Below are 21,830 nucleotides of genomic sequence, written 5' to 3'. Positions count from 1 at the left end.
CAATTCCAATGGCATCCTCTTACTCAGTAAATGTGCAGAGCATGACTTTGTCATTACTAACACTATTTTCAAACAGCATGATGGTACAAAACAACATGGCAACACCCATGCTTGAAACCATGAAACCTCTGCTCCGATCAAAACTAGTGATCTTCTGGAAAAAAAAAAGTATTATATTGTCTTTCTTTCCTGTTACCCCACTAGCTTCTAACTGGGTTGTAAATGTAATTTTGAATCAGGTGACTAGATCTTTAGCAGGCATAAATCAGCATAGGACTGTTGAACTTAATGGAACTATTTCTTTATCCCAGGTGAAGACCTAGTCTGTTATCTCCACAGAGGGAAATCCTTCTCAGATTTTGAGGGAACTGCTCTTGGGGTAGGGGTAGGGGTGGGGGTGGAACTGAACTACATTCTTCTCGTAAGGCTGATAAGGTTCTTCAGGTAAATCTTTTATTAGACCAACTAAATTGTTGAAAAAAATTTTTTGCAAGGTTTTCAGCACAAACACCCTTCTTCAGGCATATGGAAAGTCTTCTGCTGAATTGTGTGGTGTGCTAGGTAGAATGGAAGTCTGGCAGTGAGGATCAGCGGGGTGGAAGACACTAGGTGTGAGACAGAAAGTGGGGGAAGGAGAGGGAATGTTGAACTGGTGATAGAAGAATGTAGCTGGTAAAATGTGGACAGGTTACTTGGGAATATCAGATGGCAGGCAGGTTGTAATGTGCCATAAATCCAATGCCTATATTTAGTCTATGATTTGTTGTATCCAGTAGATTTATGAAGTAAAGTTCACAGGCTTGTCTATGAAATGTGTTTTGTAAATTCCCTTTGAGGATTAGAATTGAGAGATTGGAGAAAGAGTGGTTATCTTGTGAAAAGTGTGCATCCACAGGTAATTGGGTATTCTTGTCTTTGATAGATTTACGGTGTGCATTGTGGGAGAAATCAAACTTTGCACTGTGTTTCGGTATAGAATTAACAGACCCAGTCTGAGTTTATTGGAGCTCATACAAGTGATCGCAGGGAGGGTTCTAAACAGAACCCCTCCTTCCTACAAGTTAACATACCCTTTTATACCTAAAACTGTGAAAACAGACACATGATTTAAACAAAGCAACCTTCAGTGTCAAGGAAAAGGTAGATCATTTGGTTGTTACACATAACAGTTGCTTGCTCAGCAACACATTTTGTTTTGAGAACTGTTATCACCTTGTTGATTTTAGGAAAGAAAGAAACATTTGTTCCCAAAGAACTGTAAAAGATACAATAAAGCAGAAGGGTTTTTCTTATCTTAGAATATTCTTAAACATACAGCATCAACATCTTTTTCATTTTTTTTTCTTCACTCTCTTTTTCTTAGTCAAGTTAGAGGCCTGGATAAATTTATTTTTACAGTGTTCATTCTGGTATGCAGTAGGTGTTTGGTTTCCCCTACATATTTTCCAGCTGGGCGGAGGTGCAGGTGAAAGATCCAGGAATGGTGATGGTTTTGTTGTTGGGTGTAGTTATGGTAGGAGTGGTGGAGATGTGTTGGCAGGTTTTACATTTCTTGTTCCGGCATTGTCTGGATACATTTGGTATTCTTTGGGCTATAGAAAGTTTGCTTCTGGTGATGAGAAAACTGGACAGTCACCTTGCTGGGGTCATCTAACCCCAGTTCTCTTTCCTGTCTATTGCAGGGGGGCTGGACCTGATGATCTTGCAAGGTCCCTTCCAGCCCCTAACAATCTATGAACCTATGATCTAAAAGATGTTCATATTATGCATATTATGAGAGGAACCAATGACCTATAGACTGACCATTTCTTAGTGAGATGAATAGTGTCCATTAGGGTTGCACTGAAACATTGAAAGCAACCCAAATCACTCTGCAGACAGTGCAACATCAAATGCTTTCAGACCTCTAGACACTGCAAAGCCCTAGAAACTCACCAATTTTAGGACTGAAAATTATAACACTTGTGTTGAGGAAGATTGGCAAGCTCTAAAGGCTTGCACAGAATTAATTGGTTTTACCACCCAATGCCATCAGGACTGGCTTGATGGAAACAACAGAGAGATGATAGCCCTTCTTGATAGGAAGAGAAAAGCTTTCTGTGATAAGCAAAACCTCCCTATGTCCAACCAGAAGCAGAGAACTTTTCGATGGCTTAAAGCCAAAGCCCAGAGGAAGATTCAAGACATCAAAAACAAATGGTGGGAAGAGAAGGTAGAAAAATAATCCAACACTTTGTTGACAAGCGTGACATACAGAGTTCAAGGCTTTGTACACACCAAGCTCTTGCAAACTCACCCTGCTTAGATCTGAAGATAGCAGTACACTCCTCAAAGACAATGAGTCTGTTAAAAACTGCAAGATCAATGCCCTCACAGCAAGGGAGGGATTGGGGCTGGGGCTGGGCCTGGGTCAGGGGCTGAGACAAGATGTGGTGGGGGGGCATGGGACTCAGGGAGGGGGGCTCCTGCCACTGCGTGCTGCTGTATGCCACAGGTCTGGGAGCTGCTTTTCCTGTGGTTCCTCCAGCAGTTCTTGCCACTCATCTGGGATGGTGTGGGAGTGGGCATGTGCCCCCAGATCTGTAGGGGGTGGGCTGGGCTGGGTTGCACTCTGAATGGGCTCTGGGCACAGTGGAAGGCTCTGGGAGTGGGGGCTATGCCCAGCTAGGGTGGGGAGGCATGGGACAGTGCCTCTGTGCTACCTCAGACAAGCAGTGGACAGCGATGGAAGCCTCTTCAGCCTCCCTGCACCTCCCAGACAAGCCATTGTGTCATCCCAGCTGTGCAAGAAGTGGCAAGGCATGGAAGTGGGCGTGTGCACCTGGATTGGGGTGGGGCTAGTGGCAGGGGCTATGGGGAATTTTAGGGTGGCTGCAGGCTCCTCATAGCCCCCGCTGCACTTCAGTCTGGCGGGTGGGCGGAGCCAGGGCTGTGCTCTGGGCTGCGGCTAGGTGCCCAAAGCACAAACCTGGCTCCACCCACTCTGAAGAGCACTGCCCAGTGGCAGGCAGTTGGAGCTAGCCTCCTGGAGTGCAGACCTGGATTCCCCTGCCCTGCAGAGCACAGCCCAGCAGCAGTGCCTTGCTTCCCAGAGCTCAGCCCTGGCTCCACCCACCCCGAGGAGTGCAGCCTGGTGGTAGACAGCTGGGGTTAGCCTCCTGGAGTGCAGCCCAGCCCAGCTCAGCCCAGCCCAGCCCACCCTGTGCAGATTTGGGAGTCCACACCTACTCCCATGCCCTCCAGGACTAGTGGCAAAAGCCTCTGGAGGAACCACTGCAAGAGCAACTCCTGGACTAGTGGCATATGGTGGTACACAGTGGCAGGAGCCCTTTCCCTGAGTCCCATGCCCCCCTGCTCCAGCTGGGCAGCTTGTCCCAGCCCCAACCCCAATCCCTCCCTCGCTGTAGGGATGTTGATCTGCCACCCCACGCCCCTTCCCTCCCCCTTCCACCCACCACAACAGACTTACCAGGTAGAGGCAGCTGTGTCCAGCACGGTTGATGACTGTTACCTGCTTAGTCTATGGCCAAATCTCTGAATCGGCACCAAATCTCTTTGCATCAATTCAGAGGCTTCTGAATCACTTTGGACCTTTTAATGGATCTCCCAATTTGATTTGGATTCAGAGATTTGGCCCCTGACTTGAGCTGAATCTCTTCTGAATTTAATTGGTTACTGAAGCTTCGCACAGCCCTAAGAAACATCCTTCACATAAAAAAATCAAGAAATACTGTCAAACAATGGCTACATGTTTGGAAAATGGGTTTGGAGTGCAAAAAGGAAAAGGTCTAAATCATTGAATAATTTATTAATTCTACCAGCTCTAACAAGAATGACAGAACAAAGATTTGAATCCATGAGCTGTTGGGGCATTTCTAATTTTATATTGGTTGGTAAGATTAGAATTGATAACTTGAGTACATTTCAATTGAATTAATCTTATTAGTTTTAATTTCTTAATGACACAGTGGCATCCTAAGGTGTGCAACAATTGTGAGCAGAGAGAGGTATTTAAGCATGTTAGTCTGACATCAGGCAGAAGGTGGGGTAGGTTTACATCTTATAGACTAACTAAATAAGAGATGCCCCTCCTTCTAGACTTATGAGAGGTATTCCACTTACCAATCCACCCTTCATTCGAAAGATTTTGGCTCTAAGTCTGCTTCAAGTTCCAGCTATGGATCAGCCTGCTCTGCAGCCTCTGCAGAGGAATTGGGTTTTTTATAAAGGAGTGCTGGGGGTGTGGCAGTTAAAAAGGTAACTAATGAAGGGGCAGTTGCAGTTGGGTTGTTACAGCCACTGTGGGTTGCCTGGCAGAGGGCACTGGATTTCTTACATTGAAGGTAAGCTATCCAGCCCTGGTGGACTATGCTAAGCCAACTAAGGCCCTGCAGAAACTAAGTAGGGAGCAACCAAGCCCCTCTGGAAATTCAACAGGGGGCATGAAGCCGCAAGAATTGAATGCAAGACAGGCTGAGGCCCAGTAGACTAACTCAGAAGCAAACAGCCCTGCTAAGAATCAATATTAGAGAAAAACTAGGCCAGAATTAGGTGGCCCAATGATGAGCAGGGAGGATTCATGCACCCAAGATTTCACTCTGGTACCCTGAGGGCAGTTTCTCAAATTCGTGTTAACAACAAGGCATGGCAGCTGAGGACAGAACCCTACCATGGGAAATGACCAGAGTGCAGAACAGAATTAGAGATAGACAGCTAAAAGGCAGATCCTGTTATACCATGGAAAAAAATAAACTGATTTGTAAATACATATTCAGCTTGCCTTCATGTTTTTCTTTCCATAGCAGCAGTACTTGGCTTTAAGAAACTCTGTAAAAATTCTTACCTATTAGATACAAGAATAATTACTGCTGTAGCTTAATAACAAGCAAATTTCTTTGGCTATAGCTTATGTATGAGTTCCAATGAAATAAAACTGTATGGAAGGTTTTTAGATTTGTACTATTCAGCATTTGGAATTATTCATGATAAAATATGAGACACTTGATGCAAAATATGTTAAAGGCACCATTTTAGTTAATTTTGCAGTCAGAGTAAGTGCAGTCATTTGGAAGCATGTACACATTATTCCTTGTACATAAGAAAGAGAGTAAATCCTGGTGTGTGGGGGGGGAATTCTTACAGAATCTGAACCAGTATCCCTGTAACAGATATTCACTGTTTCTCATACTGTGGCCCATTTAGCTCTTACTGGTCTGTTGTAGATAGCAACATCATGAGTTCTAACCAGTGGATGGATAAGAGAGTATAGAAATGGTTAAAAGGTCTTTTGATAGGCCCCCCAAAATGGCCAACTTGAAGATTGCTACAGGCGCTATCATCCCAAAGACAAACAGAAGCAGCCCACACTTAGTGCCTTGCTAGGAAGCAAATTGTAAACAATACATTTTGGAGTTAAGATTATTTTGATGTAATGACATTGGATCAGTTGGTATTTGGGAGTAAATCAGTGTGTGAGGAGTAAAACAATAATGTACTTTAAACCAAATTATTAGTAAACAAAGCAGCCTGGTAGGAAAAGAATGCATGATACGTTATTCATTTCATAGTTACATAGTTGTTAGGGTCAGAAGGGACCTCAACAGATCATCACGTTCGACCCCCTGCTCTGGGAAAGAAAGAGCACTGGGGTCATATGACCTGAGCCAGGTGCTTGTCCAGTCTCCTCTTAAAGACCCCCAAGAGCACCAGATCCCTTGAAAGCCCATTCCAGATTCTGTCAACCCTTACCATAAAGTTCTTTCTGATGTCCAAATCTGCTTTCTACCAGTTTGTGGCCATTTTCTTGGTTATTCCAAGTGGTGTCCTGGTAAACAGAGCATATCCCATTTCTTGCTGCCGCCCTCCCGCCCGATGAATTTGTAAATGGCCACAAGATCCCCTCTCAGACTTCTCTTGTGGAGGCTGAAGAGATCCAAGTCCCTCAGTCTCTCCTCATAGGGCCTTACCTGAAGACCCCTAACCATATGAGTGGCCCTCCTCTGGACCCTCTCAAGGTTATCCACATCCCTCGTCAATTGTGGCACCCAGAACTGGATGCAATACTCCAACTGCAGCCTCACCAATGCAGCAGAGAGGGGAAGTATCACCTCCCTGGACCTGTTTGTGATGCACCTACTAATGCATGATAGAGTGTAGTTAGCTTTACTGATCACTTTGTCACATTGACAGCTCATATTCATTTGGAGTCAACTATGACTCTAAGATCCCTTTCTGCTGTTGTGCTGCTGAGCAGGTCCTCGCCTAGCCTATAAGTGTGTTGGCAATTCCTTCTCCCTAGATGCAGCACTTTGCACTTGTCTTTGTTGAACTGCATCCTATTCTTTTCTGCCCACTTTTCCAACCTGTCCAGGTCCACATGGATTCAATCCCTTCCCACTAGTGTGTTTACTTGACCCCATAAATTTGTGCTGTCCATGAATTTGGAAAGAGTGCTCTCCATGTCCTCATCCAAGTTGCTGATGAAGACATTGAATAGAACAGGCCTAAGAACTGAGCCTTGGGAGACCCCACTGCCCACATCTTTCTAGGCTGATACTGACTCATTCACCACCACTCTCTGGGTACAATCCTTAAGCCAATTTGCCACCCATCTGACCATGTAATCATCTATGTCACAGCCACTCAGTTTGTTTATGAGACTAGGATGAGATACCCTACTGAAAGCCTTCTTAAAATCCAAGTAGATGACATCTACCTTGACTCCTGCATCTAAGCATTTTGTGACCTGTTCATGAAAAGAAACAAGGTGAGTCAGGAAGGATCTACCTGCTATGAACCTGTGCTTGTTTCCCTTCAACATTATTTTTTGTGCTGGGCTCCCAAAAATGTTATTCTTGATAATTTTTTTAAAGGTTTTCCCAAGGATAGAGGTGAGAGTAACTGGCCTTTTATTAACCGGATCCTCCTTCCTCCTCTTCTTGAAAATAGGGACCACATTGGCCCTTTTCCAGTCTTCTGGGACCTGACCTGAGCACCATGAGTGCTCCAAAAGCCATGCCAGTGGCTCTGCTATGACACTGGCCAATTCCTTCAGCACCCTTGGATGAAGATCATCCAGGCCTGCTGTCCTAAACACATTCAACCCCTCCAAGTGTCCCTTTACTAGGTCGATGTTGACCATTGGTGGGCTGGTGTTCCTCCTGTGCCTATCTATCATGCTATTGAGAGATTTGTCTTGATCCATGTTCAGGAATACAGAGGCAAAAAACTCATTAAAGAGTTCAGTCTTGTCTCTTCTATCAGTCATCAATTGCCCTAGCCTGCCCTGTAGGAGTTCTATGTTACCCTGTGCCTTCTTTTTGCTCCCTATATACCTGCAGAATGACTTTTTGTTGTCTTTAATTTTTGTCACCAGCCTGAGTCCATTGCCACTTTGGCCTTCCTAACTGACTCCCTCCAAGTGCAAACCAAGGACATATACCCCTCCTTGGTAGCTACCTGCTGCTTCCACAGACTGTATGCAACTTCCTTTGCCCCTAGGATTTCCTGGATTTCCCTGTTCAGCCAAGAACATTTTTTGGCTCCTTTGCCTCCAATGGGCGCATCCACACACACAAGCATATGTACTTGCAGCAGTTCAGATAGAAGCAGTGCGAATTTGAGCTGGGGCTTTTTGCCTCAGCGCACATGCTTGGCCATGCACTTTGTTGTGGAACAAATTGTGCCACTTGGGGCAAAATAACCCTACCTGGCTCTTCCTGGATCTGCAGCCAGGGGGAGCTAAAGCCCAGGACCAGCACCTATTCTGTCCCCGGCAGTATAAAAAGCTGCCCTCTCCTGGTCCCAACAGTATAAAAACCTGCCCTGGCCAGCAGCTCAGGGCTACTTGCCCTCAGGAGCTTATGTGGGAGGAGTCTCTGGGAGGAACTTGGCCATGCCCCTTCCTGTCCCAGGCTGCTGCTTCTGTTGCTACAAGATTGCTGGTTGCTGCAAGATTGGCCTCAGGAGCTTCTGTGGAGATGACTCAGCTCTTTCCTACCACAGGCTACTGTTAGCTGCTGGCTTGGCCTCAGAGCTTTTGAAGTAAGCTGGTCACACCCCTTCCTGCCTTGGGCTGCAGTTGTTGCTACCCCCTGCCAAGCTGGGGTCCTCTGCTGCACGCTGCTACCCCCCCTTGGGGAGGGGCTCACTATACTCCACTGTACCCCAGCACCATACTCTAGCTTCTGCACCCCTGTTCTGACCTCCTGCCCAGCCTGCCACCAAGCCATGATCAGGAGAGCCTTGGGTGGGAGCCTGCGCTGCCTGTGGGGCCCCTCCCCCACCATAACTAAAGGTACCTTGTGTGCCCTAGCTGCCTTGGCAGGCCAGCCCCCACCTTCACCTCCACTTTCACCAGAAGCACACCCTGAGTGGCTGAACTGGACAGCTCCTACCATCATTGCTGCTGTTGCTGCTGCTGCTGCCTCATCTCAGGGGAGAAGGAGATTCCATGCTGCACCACTTTGCACCACCTGACACCACACCTGCACTGGATTACTTCCTAATTGATTGACTGCTCCTGCCCTCCCCCACACCTACCTCATTACATCTGATCGTGATTTGTCTTCCTGCCTACTGCTCTACTGCTGAGCACCTGCCTGGAGGCCTGAGGGGCTTCTGGACAGATCTTCCACAAGCAAAGCCCTTCCACCACTCCAGCCATCTTTTTCATCTGCCTCAGCAGTGTTTGTTGTGTGGCTGAGTAAGCCAGCTCAAGTTTCCCCAGCTCTTGTGTGTGTGTTTCCCCCCTCCTCCACATTCTTAAAGCATAGGCCTCCTGGTTTTTTTCCTGTGGGGCTGTGGCTCAGTAAGCTTTAGCCCCCTTCCTCCCTACCCCACTTCTCTCCCACAACCCCAGCCTGCCCCTACTAGATTGACCAGCCTCATGGGATATTTTGTTTTAATTTATTGTCTTCCCTGCCCCCATGTGAAACAATGGCAGGGCAGGAACCTTCTGCGGGGGCAGATGCCCCCACAGAGCTTCCTGCAGCCCACAGAGTGGGAGTGGATCCCAGCCAAGCCCCCAGGGGGATGCATGCCCCTGCAGCCTCCACCCTGAAGGCAACTAACCAACCTTCTCTGGGGGGTGGAGAAGTCTGCAACCTCTGCTGCAGGGGCATATGGGATTCTGATAGGGAGACTAAAGGGCCAGGGGGTCTCCCCTGGCCAGGGACCCCCTGGAGGGGTTCCCAAGCCCCCTCTCCCATCATTGGGGACCAAGAGAAATGGTAGTGGGAAGGGCTCCTATTCAGCCTCCTCTACAGCTGGGGGTGGGAAGGGCAAGAGCCCTGCCCCCAAGCCTAGATCACCAGTGCCTGAGGGGACCAGGTGCACTACAACAGCCAGTGCACCCACTCAGACTGTCCCTGGCTGTAGCCCCGGCCACACCCATGTGGTTCCCCCAGGAGGGGGAACCACAGCTATGCACAGGCAGCTGCAGGGAGACCCAAGGCCAGGGAGCCTGGACCCTCCATCGCTGGACCTTCCAGCTTGGGGAGCAGAGCTCCCTTTCTGGCACTCACCCACAGGCATGGGGTGAAGTGCCAACTGACCAAGCGAGAGAACCTGCACTTTGAGACTTGGGTGTAGGCCATAGCTTGGGAAGTAGGGCTCCCCAAGACCATGGCAGCCTCCTGCTTTCATGGCAAGGGAGTTTTTTTCCTTGCCTTGGAGGCTGCTGCACAAAAGGTGGTGGAGAGGGGGCTCATGGTGGAGGGCAAGTAAATCTCTCTTGAGCCTCTAGAAGAGCTGGGGACCAGGGTGGTCCTCATCTCCATTCCTCCCTATATCTCCAATTGGGCCCTGCTTCTCCAGCTCCAAACCCAGGGGAGAGCCCAGTGATGGCCCTTTCACTGGGGTGCCAAGACCCTGGCCTCCACCACGTGTGCTCTTTCTGTTGCCAAGTCATGATCCAGCAGGTGGTAGGACCACAGCTGGAGGCTGAGGGGTGCCTAGTAATTCCTTATCAGGAGGCCCTGGTGAGGATTTTATATACACTGGGGGGTCTGCAGTGCTTCCTGTGCCATGCCCTGGACTTGCACCATGAATGGCCCATGGGCCAGCTGGGGAGGGCATCTGTGGGTTCCACTGACAAGAAGGGTGCCCCTACCTCTGGCACCCCATTTCCCTTAGGCCCCCCGGTACCCCAGGAACAACTATGAGCCACCCCATGAGATAAAGGGACCCCACCCCCCCAACCAACTTTGGTGGAGTCCCAGGGAGGGCAGCAGCAACCTGGGGGAGAGAGGTAGCAGGGCCCCCCTGCCCTTAGTCATGCCCCCTTCATAGCTGCCCCTGTCTCATAGATGCACTCTATATGTATGGGAGGGAGCTACATGAACCAGCGGGCCCCACACTGGGCATTGAGGTGTGTGAGGCCCCTGCTAAACTGTATACTCCACCCCCACCAGCCATGAGGTCATTTAAGATTGTGATCTTCAATGTCCATGGCTGCAGGAATGGTCTCCAGAGGTGCTGGGTGCTTTCCTTCCTTCAAGAGAGAGGGTACCTGTGGTATTCTTTCAGGAGACCCAGATGACTCCAGCCAATGAGCCTAGTTGGTGGCTGGAGGGTAGAGGGAGGGTCCTTTTAAGTAACCTTTCAGTCCCTTTTTGTGGGGTGGCCAGCCTGTTCTCCCCAGGCCTGCAGCCGGACATTCTCCAGGATGTTGAGGTGGTACTAGGCTGCCTGCTACACCTCCAGGTCCAGGTGCAGGGGCTGGTCCTGAACCTTCTGAATGTGTAAGCCCCTGTGAGGGACTCAGAATTGGCGGATTTCTTCCACCAGGTGTCCACATGTATCAGCACCCTCAACCCTCACAAGAGCCTGGTCCTTGGCAGGGAATTTAACATCACCCTAGACATTCGAGACTGGTCAGGCAGGGAGTAGAACCAGGCCACCATGGGTGTCCTTGGGGAGATCCTGACTGACTACTTCCTGGTGGATGTCTGGTGTGCCTGTCACCCTACTGACACCTCCCTGCCTTCACCTATGTAAGTGTGGGGGAAGGAGCAGGCATGACATTCCTGGTTGGACTGGGTTATAGCTCTTTGCTGAACTTTGCCTAGGCCCACTCCTCTGGCATCTGGCTGACCCCTTTCAGCGGTCACCACCTTGTCTGGGCCCAGGCCACACTAGGGCCTGGGCATCCAGGGTCAGCTTACTGGCATTTCAATGCCAGTCTGCTGGAGGATGTGGGCTTCAGGGTGGCCTTCTTGGAGTTCTGGCTGGACTAGTGGGAGCAAGGGGCAGCTTTCCTCTCAGCTCAGAGATGGTGGGATGTGGGGAAGGTGTGCATCCAGCTTTTTTGCTACAGCTACACTTGGGGGTCTGGAAGCAGCTCAAGCAGGAAGTGCTAGAGCTGGAGGGGTGCCTGGCCACCAACCCAACCAACCCATCCCTCTGTGCAGAGTGTCAGGAGAGAAAGGAAGAGCTTTGTGCTCTAGACGACCACCATGATGAACATGATGAGTTTCGATACTGACAAGTGCAAGGTGATGCACCTGGGGAGGAAGAACCAGCAGCATACCTACAGGCTGGGGAACTCCCTTCTTATCATTGCAGAGGCAGGAAAGAACCTGAAGAGCCATATCCAGGTATATAGATGGGAACAGATTGTCTAGAGAATATTTCAGAAAAGGGGAATTGTGAGTAGTAGTGAGGAGACAGGTTGGGCCAGAGAGCACCAAGCAGACTAGGAATAGGCTCCTCTGGGGGTAAAGGCATATTGAACAAGGAGGATGAGCCAGGGTTTCCAGCTAGCCACTTGGGGCTCCTACAGATGTGCAGGGAGCCTGCTCCAACACGCTGGAAATTCAGTGTATCAGAGTCTGCTGGAGAATGAAAATTGACGTGCTCTGGAAGCCTTTTGTGTCACATATATCAGCATCTCTGTGTGTCCCCGTGCCAAACAAATGGAGGTGAAATGCTTTGAAATAAAACATGTTCAAGGAGCTTTAGTTCGAAGTGCCCCACCACCATTTTTTAGCACAGGGATGCTGATACACATGACATGTGGTGGCTTTTAATTAGTGCAGCTCACTAATTAATGTGCCAGGCACCGTGTCCCAGAGCACATGTAAAAATGTCCATGGGGACTATGTCATGGAGTGACAGCAGGTTTGTGCAGGGAATAGGAAATGGTCCAGACAAGGATCTGGATCCTTCTTATTTCTCACCTGCCAGAAATTCTCTCTGTAGCAGATTGGGGCTAGTGCTCTGCCTGACCGTTCCTGCACCCTAACAATCCAGTTCCAGATGGAGAAATACAATCACTGTAATGATCTGGGGTTTTTGATCTTTCAGCCTGTTTTATAGCCAGGTGTAGAACAGTTTACACTTTTGATAGTGATCTCGTATCAGCAATGTCATAAATGGGATTACTTCCCAGGAATACAGCAGAGAGTAGAAATAGTAATCTTGGCCAGAAATGGTTATATCACATACAACTGGAAGCTCAAACCCAGTAAAAATGGGCTTTCAGAAGAGCTTTGAGAGTTTTGTGCTAAACAGAATGGATGAAAACTTTCTTCAGAACACTACAATGGATAAGCAATACAGTAATAATTGGTGCAAACATGATACTAAAAGACAAAAAAAGATGAATTCTGAACTAGGTTACTGTTGTAATTCTGGATTGACATGCATGCTATAGTGATAGAATCCAGTCCAATACCTAGGTTTAGAAGTACTTGATATCCATATCATTCCCAAAACCATTGAGTTTTGTGTGATTAATAATGGTGATAGGAACAACCCTAAAGAGTTAAAGAATTCAGTCCAGGTGATAATCTATAGATAATAATCCATAGATAATTCATAGGCTTTTTCAAACAGCTCTGCTGCCATGGGCTAAAGATCGAGGGATTTAGGCAACCAGGATTTTCCTCTCCTGTTTCATCATAGATCTCAGCTACAGAAGAATTCGATGGAACATCAGGTATTCCATAACACGATATATCAAATTTGTTGTGTAGGAGTGATTACTGTTGCATCTGATTCCATTAATCTTGGATAGTTCATCAACAAGTTTAGATATGTCATATAGTAAGCTGTCTTGAAAGGAAAAAAAAGTGCTTAATAGTAAGAGCAGGGAAGGAATAAATACTCTGAAAGCAACTCCTAGGCAAGTATGCAGTAAGCTGTACACTTGTCTACATTTATACACAGGAATCTGCAAAGCAAGCAGCTAGGGTTGCTATACCCCCAACACAATTCTATAAGCTACCCACAAATACAAAGGAACAAAAAACCAAATCATCTACTGATACATGTTTTAAATTTCTGTGCTTACAGCACCCTACCCTGTCTTCAAAATTTCTTTGGAGAAAATCAGGAAGAGAAGGAGAAGCAGATTTCTTTAAAAAGGGGGGGAAATAGTGCTTTTAGATCCTGATACAAAACCCATTGAAGTAAGTGGAAAGATTTCCACTGACCTCAGTGGACTTTGTAAAAGACCATAGTGACAGTGGATTACTGTAACAGATGTAATAAGGGAACTCACACTGGGAATTTTGTGACTATGTTTTATTGTTCTAAAATGTAAATAGTTGACAATATCTTCCAAGACTGTTGGTTTCTCAGGGAAATCAAGGATACATGTTTCTTATTTGCCCTTAGTCTGAAATTTTAAAAACAACACTTTTATTTTTCAAATCTTTAAAACATTTTAAATATTTCTGGTGATTCCTGTATTGGGAACCTTCATGTTGTGTGAGCAGAGAGCTGTTTAAGGGGTATTAAATTAAAAATCCAACTGTCCTTTAAGATTAATTACTAAAGCATCCAGTATGATGGCTGTAGATGGCCCACAGTCTGGCCTTTATGAACCAGAAAATATGTTTTCACTGGTAAGCAACATAGATTCCAACTGAGCTTGTAAGCAGTCATCTGGAACAGGACAGATTTCGGCCTGCTGTAGAGCCCCAGCAAAGAGGACCTATTTTTTGCTGTGCACAGGCTATTCAAAGGAAACCTTAGCTTGTGTATGTATTAAAGTACCTGACAGCTGATCTCTGTTATGACATCTATCTTCATAATCTTAGCAGCGGAGGCAGAGCTCACAATGGAAATAAATATCATAAAATATTAGTTTTCATGTATTTTATCAATGGAATGAACAGAGCAGGTAATGTTTTTCTCCTAGTCTTTTACCTCCTCCTAATCTTTAGGATTAAAATTGCTTTCAGTGATAGCTATGGAAACAGGGGAGCAATTGTTCTCTTTATGTGTCTGCACAAGTTTTCAGGTAGAATGTGCAATGTTATAAGTATGTGCATAAAGCAAGCATGCAATTAAATACCTAACTCACATCTTATGCCTTTGCTTACATGCATAGAAATATTACCTGGTGAGTCTCAATGGTAATCTGTATTAACAAGTATAAGCTAGTTAGTTAGTGTGGCTAAACTGTATTATCAAGTACAATCAAAGTAGACAGACCCAGATAATTTCATTCTCTTCACCACGACTCTGTTCTCTTGATTGACTTCCCTTAAAATGGGAGATCTGAGTTGGTTGTGGAATGCAGAAAATTCAAGAGAAAATTTCTTGAGGAGGTAAGTTAACAATTAACAGATTTCCTGGGAAAGTTACATTAGTATCACTTTGAGGAACTAAGGTTACATAGGCTTTCTCTTCACTATGGTGTTGGCATAATTCCTTTTGAGTTAAGTTAGCTCAAAGTAGAGTGCTCACAGTACCAAATGCTATGTGAATGGAACAGAATAATTGGATTAGGTTTAGGGTACTTAGTGGGTGTACATATACAAGTTGCTTTACTGTGCATTAGTGTAGTTTACTGTATAGTAAGGGTGTGTGTCTACATGTACACATACTTACTGCACAGTAAACCTTGCTACTTGTGAATTAATTTGCTACTTGCAAATACAAATGGGAATGCAAATCTATTCCCGGGAAGATGGCCAGCAGGGGGCAGGAAATTGCTCTCTGCCCCGGGAGCTGCTCGCTGCCAGGGTAGGGGACTAGGTCCCCTCTGCCCTCGCAGCAGGGAGATCCAAGCTCCCCACTTCACTATCGTGATCAAGGAGCAGGGGGCTGGGAGGTCCTTATTTCCCAGTGCCAGCTACATGACACCAGGACTGGTGCTGGGAGATCATTATCTGCTGGTGGAAGTTGGGGAGCCTGTTCTATGCCCAGCTTCATCACCATGGAGCTGGATGGGGAACAAGCTAGGTAGTCTGTTTTCTTTTCAGTTCTGTTACCAAGGAGCTACGCAGGGGACAGGCTGAGAAGCCTGTTTCCTTGTCAGCTTCATGATCAAGGAGCTGCATGGGGAGTGGGCTGAAATTGTGGAGCAGGGGTTTGCAACTGCCCTGGTCAGTGGCAGGTCCCAGCCCCATGCCCCAATTGGGTGATTGAGGCATGGGGCAGGAGTTTCAGGGGTGGGTTAGGTCCCAACCCCCTGCCCCAATTCACCAGTGAGGCAGCTAGTAGCAAGCTAGCTGCTAGCTGCCCCACTGGCAGACTGGGGCAGGGGCATGGGACCTGCCCCTCCCCTACAGCTCTTTTCAAATCCCCTGTCCCTGATTGGAGAGCTGGGGCCAAGAGCTCCCTGCTGGTGGTGTAGGAGGACATTGTCCCTGCCCTGGCAGCAGGCAGCCCCCGGGGACAAGATGCAATGTCCCAGCCCTAGCCAGGAGAGAGCTGTTTTTGGCACAGTGCTCTCTGTCAGCCCCTCAGTAAGCACACAGGGGGAACCTAGAGTTTAGTGTAGCTGAGTTCTCACTTTATTATTAGTTCAAGTATAAGCTTCTGTCAAACTTCTGTCCAGGTCCCATGACTAGCCAGCTAGCTCAAGCTTACACTACTATTTAGCTTAAGATGGAGACTTCTCTATATACATGTGAGTTAGATACAACACTGAAAGTATACTTGGGATTAAAATTGTTGTGAAGACACCTGACACAATATTAGATCCTCAGGACAGAATCCTATGTTACATTACACACTAAATGGCAGCTACCCAGCTGTGTGACTGCTCTGAGCATGCTCAATAGGAATTCACACCAGCTGGGCAGGTATGTGGTACTATATACACTTGCCCAGAAAAATCCTGAAATTCTAACTGGGCAAAGTCCCTGGAAAATAGGGCCCACCCAATAGCCTAATGGTTCAGCCACTTGGTAAGGGAGCAGGAAGTCTAGGTTCTAGATATCCCTCATCCTGAGGTGGCTTGAACCTACATCTCTTTCTTTTCAGTTTAGCACTGTAAGTACTAGGCCACAGGTTTAGTCCCTCTCCAGCCTGCTGTTTGAAACTGGTTCACTGGGCACCTGAGAGAGGCAGAAGTGTGGGGCTAGAAGGAAGAGAAGCTAGAGGGTGTGTGACTTAGTGGACTAGTGGATGCATCTACACATGTGCTTTAATGTGCAGTAGCCTATTCTACTGCACATTAAAGCATCACATCAAAAACAATGCTAATATGCTTGTGTGCAGTGGAATCAGTTTACTGTGCATTAAGCATCACTAAAAAGGATTTTTTTTTTCTATTGCACATTAGGGCAGCCCAATGCACCTTCACGTAGTACCTCATATTAGAGAGTGGCTATACACATACTCTGGGTGTGGGGGCTCCAAGAGTCACTTTAATTAAAGCGCCCAGAGCATCTTGTGTATTAACATCCCCATGCTTCAAAATGGTGGCAGGGTTGTGTTAAACCAGCTTTAGATAAAGTGCCCTACCACCATTCTGAAGTACAGAGATGCTGATACACAAGATGTGGGAGGCTGCTGAAGTTCAGTAATTGCCACGCTCCAGCAGATTTGATTAATCAAGTATGCTGTGATACCTTGGAATTACAGCACATTGGAGCAGCCGCCCTGCTCATGTATAGGTAGCCAAAAGGTACACAACTTAATGAGTGCATTAATGAACATATAGACATGGCCAGTGAGATTGGCATTATTCTGTGTTCTAGCCAAGGCCCATCTTCACAAAATTCCTCCATGCTCTACATCCATTTTATCTACTGAATAATAAATTCAAGGTGCAGCAAGTAAATTTCAAGAGGAGGGGTGGACTGGGTAATGTGGGGCCCCTGCAGGATATACTTGGCAATCTGGTGGTTGCACCAGAGGAGAAAGCAGACCTCTTTAACAAATCCTTCACCTCCATTTTCTTGTGCAGGGACTGGGACTCCCCTACCGAGATTCAAGATGGACTTGGGAGAAACACTGCCAGGCCTAAGGTTAGGGAGGACCAGGTTAGGGAGCTTCTGGAGGAGCTAGATGTATTCAGATCAGCAGGTCCAGATGCTGTCCACCCCCGCGTGTTGAGGGAATTGGCAGGGGTTATTGCAGGGCCCCTGGCATGGCTTTATGAGCAATCGTGGTGCTCTGGCCAGGTGCCAGATGACTGGAAGAAAGCCAACATGGTTCCCATCTTTAAAAAAGGGAAGAAGGAGGACCTGGGCAACTATAGGCCCGTTAGTCTAACTTCAGTCCTGGGGAAACTCTTTGAGAAGATTATCAAGGAACACATCTGTGATGGGCCAGCAGCAGGGATGATGCTCAAGGGCAACCAGCACAGTTTCATTAGGGGCAGGTCCTGTCAGACCAACCTGATTGCCTTCCATGATCAGGTCACAAAATCATTGGATTCAGGTGTCACGGTGGATGTAGTCTTTCTGGACTTCAGCAAGACCTTTGACACTGTCTCCCACCCCATTCCCATTAAAAAACTAGGTGACTGAGGCATTGATGCCTACACAGTCAGATGGATTGCAAATTGGATGAAGGGTCATACTCAGAGGGTCATTTTCAACCTGGAGGGAAGTGGGCAGTGGAGTCCCCCAGGGCTTAGTCCTTGGGCCCGCACTGTTCAATTATTTTATTAGCAACTTGGATGATGGGGTCAAAAGCAGCCTGTTCAAATTCACTGATGACACCAAGATTTGGGGTGAGGTAGGCACGCTAGTGGGGAAGTAAAGATTACAGCAGGACCTGGACAGGTTACAGGGGTGGGCTAATGAAAATAGGATGGGTTTCAATACAGACAAGTGCAAGGTGCTGCACTTGGGCAGTAGGAACCAGCAGCACACTTATAAGCTGGGAAACTCCTTCCTCAAAAGCATGGTGGCAGAAAGAGATCTTGGAGTCTTTATTGATTCCAAGATGAACATGGGGCAACAATGCAAGGTCATGGTCAGAAGGGCTAACCGTACCTTGTCATGCATCCACAGATGCATCTCAAGGAGGTGATCCTCCCCCTCTATGCAACACTGGTCAGGCCATGGCTGGAGTGTCCAGTTCTGGGCCCAGCACTTCAGGTGGGACGTGGACAGCATTGAGAGGGTCCAAAGGAGGGCCACCCACATGACCTGGGGACAGCAGGGCAGACCCTACAAAGAGAGGCTGCAGGACCTTAACCTATTCATCCTTTGCAAGAGAAGGCTGAGGGGGGACCTGGTGGCCATCTATAAACTCAATAGGGGGGGGACCTGCAGGGTTTGGGAGAGACCTTGTTCCCCTGAGCGCCCCCCGGGGTAACCAGGAATACTGGCCACAAGTTGTTAGAGAGTAGGTTTAGACTAGACATCTGAAGGCAGTAATTCACAATCAGGGTGGCTAGGATCTGGAACCAACTTCCAAGGGAAGTGGTGATGGCTCCTACTCTGGGGGTCTTTAAGAGGAGGCTTGATTCAGATCAGCAGGTCTGAATCAGCCTGACGTCTACCAGGCTGGGGTCATTTGATCCCGGTTTTCTCTCCTGCCCAGGGCAGGGGGTCAGACTAGAAGATCTATAAGGTCCCTTCTGACCCTACTTCTATGAATCTATGGACACAGCAATGGGTAATGCTTAATATGGGGCCTGCTTGTAGGTTCATTATGCTGAGAAGAAAGAAAGATTCAGCCCCCCCTCTTAATGACAGGGTCCTAAAACCTGCACCTCTTACTTCCTGGGTAAATAACTAACTACTAGGCCACTGGGCTAAAACATGGGAGAGTCCCATCTCTTTCCCTACCCCTTCCCCTGCTGCTCATTCTTCATCATCACCTCACTTCTGTGGGCAGGGAATTCTGGTTTGCCCTCTCATGAAACAGAATCTGAACCTGTGAATCAGTGCCAAAAGCTGCAGTGATACAGCAAGGTAACTACCATTTAGGCATGGAAAGTGAAGATTTATTGGGACCCTGGGCAAACAGAAAATTGGAGGCCCCCCACATCCCATTATAAGCATGAATGTATAAAAATAATTAATAAATAGACCCATTAAATGTTTAAAAGGTGCATTAATAAAGTACAACACACAATGTTGAAATTAACTACTAAATTTTGCCACACACAAAACTGAATGAAACAACTGTCTTTGGACAATGACTCAGATGCATGGGATCACCATAAATGTATAGTAACATGAAAGAAATGATGTTTTAGTTTAGTAGTCATGTAGACTCTTGTTTGACTTTGTTTAAAATACACATTTTACATTATTCCTACACTGCAGCAAACTATTACAAGAAAAATACAGGCCATACGGATAGCCTTGAGTACTAGTCTAAGAATACCATTAGTAATTTTTGCAATTAATATAAAGGAGTAGGCATATATAATACATCTTATTTTTTTAATCATTCCTGAAACATTAAATGTGCTAAACTTCATATACTGTAAATCCCTCTTTTATATATCCATTACACCAATGATTTAATGCTACCGTCACATAATTATGTAACCAAAATGTGAAAGAACAAACATAAAATTTCATGAAAATGAGTCTTACCTTTTAAATGATCATGTTTGTCATGACGGCCCTTGGCCAAGATTCTGGAGAATGTCTCAATCCTGTCCTGGCACCATGGATGTGTGGTCAGCTCTGGTTTGGGCCCCAGCAGAGGTGCCAGGCAGACCTGCCAGCAGCTCCTTTCACACCTGCGGTTTCTTGGGCAGCTATGGCCTAAGGGAAGGACTCACTGTGGTAGGGCCAGGCTTTGCCTTCCTTGGAAAGCTGGGTCCTGGGAGCAGAGCCATGGATAGGGTTCAGCTGAGGCCTGCACTGGGGCCATGGAAGCCTAGCTCTGCACCAAACAAATCTCCTGGAAGGACCCCAAAAGGAGGGCACTGGCTGGGGAAGGTGCGTTTCCATGGCTTAGAAGCTTCTGCATGCTCTGGCCAGCTGGAAAATGCCCCTGGCAAGACCCCCAGAGCAACACGGGGACTGCCTATCCAGCAGAGACTGGTTCTGCTCCACTGTTCCCATCCAGCATCGGCCATTGGCTCCCTGGACAATATCCCTGCTTATGTCCCATAGTTTTAGAGATTTTCCCAGGAGAGCCCTGATTGGCAGTGGCTGCTGGGGCCATGCATTAATCCACCCCTGATGATAGCCCCCATTTAAAATGAATTATAGATTGTGCTTAATGTCTAGTGCCTGAGACTGAACAGATAGAAGTGACAATTTTCTCCTGATCTGGCCACAGAAAGTAGTTTATAGGTGTGACCAAACACAAGTGCACAGCTGCAAATAGCTTAAAAATGGCCAGTTGGGTGAAAATTCCACCCCTTATTGCATGAGGTATCAGATCAACATGTTTCAGAATGTCACAACTTCAGTAACATCCGTTTGAGCTGCCTGCCAGCCTGTTGCTGTTTTCAGAGTGGGAGAGAGGGGAAGGGAGCAGAGGGAGTTCAGTCCGTGGTTTTTTCAGCCCCCCTTGGAGGGTGGGGAGGGTGTATTGGAGTTTCCCCAAGGTGGGGAGGCTCCAATTCACCCACCCCACCCTTTAGCACATGCTGGGGAGCCCCAAGAATGAGTTCCCTCTTTTGTCTTTCCCCACTTACATTCTGAAAACAGTGAGCACTGTCAGAGAGCCCTGGCCATTGCTATTGGAATCTTGGTGCAAGCTCCCAGTCACAGCTAGACTCCCCTCCCCCCAGGAACCAACAGTGAACTTGTTTGGTTTGGGATAATATAACTTAGACCACTTTGAAAAAAATCATTCTGAATTATAGCTGGGAGATGCACTTCTGTCTGCACTCCATGTGGCCATGATTTACCCCCGGCTACATTTCTCAATACAGCTCATTCATAAAAGTAATAGCAATTGACACCTCAAAAATGAGTTGCTAACAGTCTTTTCCAGTAAGAAGTTAAATGCTCCTGTACATAACATTGCTGTAAGTGATGGAGTTATTCTGAATATATATTGGTGTAGTCAGGAGCAAAATTCAGCTCTTAACAGGAGCAGGGGCAAAGTGAGTGGTGTGTGATGCTGGTCAAATAATTTACAATGCATATTTTTTACTCATTATTTCCTCTGTGAAGTGTCTGGGAACAACTGTAATTTCTTTCAAATACATTAATTAATGACACAAATTAATGGGGTGTTTAATGTAGTTATGAACAAAGGTAAACAGTAAATAAAAAGTAATGATTGCAATGATTTGTTCATGGGTGTTGGTTGTAACTGTGTTTGTCTAAGAACATAGGCAGACAAGGTTATTTGGCTAAATGATATCTTTTATTAGACCAACTGAATCATTCGAAAAAATGTTCTTTGCAAGCTTTCGGGCACAGGCACCCTTCCTCAGGCATAGGGAGTTTGCTGGTGTTTATGTTAAAACACCAGGAGTGCGTCCAGAGGAGCGCGCATGTGCCTCTTGTCCCATCTCAAACCCTTTTGAGGCGGGGCAAGAGGCACATGCAGGAATGAAAAAATGGAGGCTGGAGACAAGCAAGGGAAGGAGCAGTGGGCTGGAGATAGCCCTGGAGATATTTCCCTGCTTGTCTCCAGTCTCCTGCTTGTTCCCCTGCTTGTCTCCATCCTTGGGAGAGCAGGGGACAACAAGGGAATGCCTCCAGGGCTGT

This window comes from Gavialis gangeticus, unplaced genomic scaffold (assembly GCF_001723915.1).
Source record: "Gavialis gangeticus isolate Ggan-Ray unplaced genomic scaffold, GavGan_comp1, whole genome shotgun sequence".
NCBI classification, from domain to species: Eukaryota; Metazoa; Chordata; order Crocodylia; family Gavialidae; genus Gavialis; species Gavialis gangeticus.
This window is presented reverse-complemented; position numbering follows the sequence as displayed.